The sequence below is a fragment of the Wolffia australiana genome, chromosome 14 (genome assembly GCF_029677425.1).
Source record: "Wolffia australiana isolate 7733 chromosome 14, ASM2967742v1".
Classification (NCBI taxonomy): domain Eukaryota; kingdom Viridiplantae; phylum Streptophyta; class Magnoliopsida; order Alismatales; family Araceae; genus Wolffia; species Wolffia australiana.
In genome coordinates, this window is record NC_135848.1 from 5,638,124 (window position 1) to 5,643,547 (window position 5,424).

Here is a 5,424-nt window from a genome sequence, read left to right on the forward strand (position 1 = left end):
TCGTCTTTCACCGAACCCACATTTGTAGAGGAGATATTGATTAGACCACTAATGGACCCAATAGGTAATGGAATAGGAAACCCTGAGGTAGTTAACGATGGACGGAGGAGGATTAGAGAGTATTCCACACCAGCAGAAACCCCATCTTAACCAGGATATCTGCCCGATTGGAGAAGATGTGATGTTTAGAATCGATCCACACCAATTTCAGCTATTACCGTCCTTTTGGGGAAGGCAAACGAAGAGCCCTATGACTTCTTAGAAAATTTTATGAAGCATGTGATAGTTGCACTTACCCCAGAATTTCAAAGGAAGTTGTGAGAATGAAACTATTCCTCATGCCCTTAAGGATAGAGCCAAGGATTGGTTTAGAACATTGGGAACAAATTTTGAATCATGGAATGATATGGAGAAGAGCTTCTTAAAAGATATTATACAGTGGCTAGGACAAATTCTTTCAGAAGAGAAATTAGAAATTTTCAGCAGGGAAATGATACATTTAGCGAAGCATGGGAGAGATTGATGGGGCTCATTAGGAAGTGCCCCCACAATGGCATTCAAAAATGGGAGTTAGTGCAAATTTTCTATGAAGGCTTAAATGATGTGGAGAGAGGCAGAGTTGATATCTCGAGTGGAGGAGCAATAGCTGACATGTATGAAGATGAAGCTATGGCACTACTACAAAAATGTCCGATAATTTAGCCTATCACCAAGATGCCTCCGATCATGTTAGGTTACCTCGGAAAGGTGGACTGTTGGATGTTAGAGGTTGAACCCCAGATTACTATGGATAGAATTGAAAAACAGATAGGTGTAATGATGGGAAAAGCCATGGAAAAGATGAATGAAAAAATAATCTCACTATGGCAAGGTCAGAATAGCGGAAGAGCACCCAACCAAATAAATCGATGTGAAATGTGCTCAAGTGATAGCCACACCGGAGAAGAATGCCCTATGATATCAGAAGTGAATGCTATAGGCAGGCAAGAAGGGAGCAATGTCCAATGGGGAACTAGAGGAAACTTAGGAGGACAGGGATGGAACAACAACAACCGACCACCCCAACAACAGTTCCAATCCAAGGCGAACAATCCCCAACACCAACAACATTATCAACCTTACCGAAATTTTTCAGATCCCACTAATGCGACTCTCACCAAGGTTATCGAGGAGCTGCAAGAAGACAAGAAGAGGATGCTCAAGCTTTTTGAAGAAATGGAGGAGAGGCATCGGAGGGAGATGGAGAAGCTCAAGGCGGAGATCTGCCTTCACAGCGGTCAACAATTTGCGCACGGGGGAGCACCGCAAGGTACGTGTGAAGACCCTATGAAGATGGGTGCCAAATCAGGTAAACTCCCTACTCAGGCCTGTATTAATCCTAGCAATTTACTTTATGTTGATGACATGTGTAGTGTAGTTAATGAGCATATTCATGACATGCATGCATTGACTGAACAACAAGAAATAGGAGAGCTGAGTGCTATATCAAAACTTAGGAGTGGGAAAGAGTTGGCTAATCCATTTGCAGCTATAGAGAAACGAAATGAAGTGGAGGATAAGTTAGAGGAAGTAGAAAAGGATGAGGATGAAGGGGTAGAGGAAAATCTGGAAAAGGAACCCAACCCCAAAACATATTGCCCACCTATCCCTTTCCTAGTGCCTTAAGCGAAGAAAGAAAAATCGAAAGACAGCCCACTTCTTGAGTATTTGAAAGAGGCTACGGTCGAAATTCCTGTTTTAGATGCGATCCAGTACATCCCTGATTATTCCAAATTTGTGAAAAACCTGTGTACACCTCCTAGGAAGCAAAAGAGGATTCAACTTTCTGAGAATATTAGTTCAATTTTTCTGCATGAATTACCTCAAAAGCGCAAGGATCCGGGAGCACCAGTGATCAAATGCGAAATTAGGGGGGAAGTATTCACCAAAGCTTTACTTGATTCAGGAGAAAGTGTGAATATCATGCCTAAGGCCCTACTTGAGACTTTTAAATTTGGTGAATTACAACCTGTAAATTTAGAATTGCAGTTAGCGGACGGATCAATTAGAAGACCGTGTGGACAGTTGGTAGATGTGGTGATGAAAGTAGAAAAGTGTTCATTTCCTGTCGATTTTATAGTAGTGGATGTAAAAATTTCAGGAAAAATTAGTCATGCACCGATTATTTTAGGACGGCCATTCCTAGCTACCGCAAGAGTGAACACAGATTGGAATGCAGGAAAAATCAAATTGCGCATGGGAAAAGAAGAGGTTGAGTTACCAATCTCTCAATTGATGAAGTATCCCAATAGTAGCCAGGAAGACATTTATACATGTTCCTAGATGATGAAAATGATGAATGCCATGTTATAGGGAAAGTAATCTATGAGGTGATGGCGGTGAATGAGAGTGCCTATGAGGGGAGAAGGACGACCATGGTGAAATGAAGGGTGAAAACATGAATAACTACAGATCTCGCCCACTGAAGAATTAGAATTGAAACCTCTTCCTTCTCACCTTAAATATGTTTTTTTAGGTCCAAGAAAGACAGATCCAGTAATTATCTCTTCAACCCTCACTTTAGAGCAGGAAGTTAACCTATTAGATGTCTTACGACAGCATAAGAGCGCTATTGGATGGACCATAGACGACATCAAGGGAATTAGTCCTGATATCTGTCAGCATAGAATTTTTATCGAGGAAGGATCCAAACCATCAGTTCAGCATCAACGTAGATTAAATCCTTATCTTTACGATGTGGTGTCGAAGGAGATTACCAAATGGCTGAAAGCAGGATTCATTTACCCAATTTCAGATAGTAAGTGGGTGAGTCCAATTCATGTGGTACCTAAAAACAGGGATTACTGTCCAAAAGAATCAGGATGGAGAAGAGATCCACGAGGGTAGCATCGAGTTGGCGAGTATGCATAGATTACCGAAAGTTAAATCTAGCAACAAAAAGACCATTATCCTCTACCTTTCATTGATCAAATACTTGAAAAATTAGCTGGACAGAGTTTTATTGTTTTTGGATGGGTACTCAGGATATAATCAAATTAGCATTCATGAAAGTGACCAAGATAAAACTACGTTCACATGTCCTTTAGGAACATTTGCTTTTAGAAAAATGCCATTTGGACTTTGTAATGCACCAGCAACCTTTCAAAGGTGTATGAGTGCAATGTTTTTGATTTAATTGGTACATGTCTTGAAGTTTTCATGGATGACTTTTCCGTGTTTGGTGAATCTTTTGGGTCTTGTTTGTCTAACTTGGATAAAGTGTTACAGATTTGCGAAGAAAACAAGTTAGTGCTCAGTTGGGAGAAATCCCATTTTATGGTGGACAGGGGGATCGTCTTAGGTCATCATATCAGCAAGGAGGGGCTGGCTGTGGACAAGGCAAAGATCGAGATCATCAAGGAGCTTCCACTTCCATCGACCCTAAAGCAACTTAGGGGTTTTTTGGGCCATGCTGGCTTTTATCGTCGTTTTATTAAAGATTTTGCCAAAGTGGCTAAACCTCTCACTTTGCTTCTATCTAAAGACAAAGAACTTATTTTGAATGATGAATGCAATTTGGCTTTTAATTTGATTAAAGAAGCATTAGTTACGGCTCCCATCTTACAAGCTCCAAATTGGAGTGAACCCTTTGAGATTTTTTGTGATGCTTCAGATTATGCAGTGGGAGCTGTGTTGGGACAACGCAAAGACAAGAAACCGACAACTATTTATTATGCAAGTAAGACTCTCGACGCCGCTCAGGTAAATTACTCTACCACAGAGAAGGAATTACTTGCAATCGTCTTTGCTTTGGATAAATTTCGATCTTACCTAATAGGGAGTAAGATTATAATCTTTTCAGATCATGCTGCACTTAGACATTTGTTAAGTAAGAAAGAGACAAAACCTAGATTAATGAGATGGATCCTACTTATGCAAGAATTCGATATTGAAATTAAAGACAGGCGGGGAGTGGATAATGGTGCGGCTGATCACCTCTCCCGCCTATCATTGCCAGCCCTAACTCCCATCACAGATTCTTTTCCTGATGAGCATATTTTACAAATTTCTACACGGAAATTGCCTTGGTATGCTCATATAGTAAACTACTTAGTAATCGGGCAATTGCCTCAAGGTTGGGATTATGATGATAGAAAAAAGTTTTTTAAGGATATCAAGTATTACTATTGGGATGAGCCTGAATTATTTAGATTAGGCGTCGATCAAATTTTTAGGAGATGTATACCCGAGGATGAACAATGGAGAGTCTTGGAATCATGTCACTCATCCTTATGCGGAGGACACTACGCCTCCAAGATAACGGCACATAAGGTCCTACAATGTGGATTTTATTGGCCTCATCTTCATCGGGATGCATATGAATTCTGCAAGAGATGCATTCGATGTCAAGCGGTGGTCAATGTAAGTCGCAATGCCGCTATGCCTTTAAACCCTATCCTTGAAGTTGAGTTGTTTGATCTTTGGGGCATTGATTTCATGGGACCCTTTCCTCCTTCTTTGGGCTATGAATATATTTTGGTAGGTGTAGATTATGTCTCTAAGTGGGTAGAAGCCATACCAACACGAAAAATGATCATAAAGAAGTTGTTAAATTTGTCAAGGATAATATTTTCTCGGTTTGGATGCCCACGAGCCATTATTAGCGATGGTGGAACTCATTTCAATAACAAAGTCTTTAAAGAGTTGTTAAACGATATGGAGTTCATCATCGGCTTACCACTCGTATCATCCTCAAGCCAATGGCCAAGTGGAAGTCTCCAATAGAGAAATAAAAAAAATCTTGAAGAAAATTATTAACCCTAATGGAAAGGATTGGTCGAGCAAATTGCCGGATGCGTTATGGGCATATCGGACGGCATATAAAACCCCGTTAGGAATGTCGCCATTCAGGTTGGTGTTTGGAAAAGCTTGTCATCTCCCTTTAGAAATCGAACATCGTGCTTTATGGGCTATCAAGAAACTTAACGATCGTTAGATGATGCAGGTGACCATCGCTTATTGCAACTGCATGAGTTGGAGGAGTTGCGTAACGAAGCATACGAAAATTCACGCATCTACAAAGCCAAGATGAAAGCATTCCATGATCAACACATACACAGGAAGGTTTTTGCCCATGGCCAAAAGTATGGTTATATAATTCCCGACTTAAACTGTTTCCAGGAAAGCTTAAATCAAGATGGGATGGACCTTATGTAGTATGTCAACATTTCGACAATGGGTCTGTTCTCGTTCGAGATCCAACACATGGAGCTGAATTCAAGGTCAATGGGCAGCGTTTGAAACCCTTCCTTGAACACGAGCCGCACCTAATGAAGACATTTCTTTAGAAGGCGACATCACCCTCTACTTAAGAGCATCAATAAGATTTATTTTCTTTTCATTACGTTTTAGGATTCATTTTTCTTTGCATTATTTTCTTTTACT

At 40.5% G+C, this 5,424-nt stretch overlaps 1 non-coding gene across 1 annotated transcript; it reads right to left on the reverse strand.

Moving 5' to 3' along the window:
* Window positions 1–451: 451 nt before the first annotated feature.
* Window positions 452–557, reverse strand: LOC144712578 (small nucleolar RNA R71). Its single transcript, XR_013583839.1, has one exon. It is a non-coding gene; the product is annotated as a small nucleolar RNA R71 (small nucleolar RNA).
* Window positions 558–5,424: the final 4,867 nt, after the last annotated feature.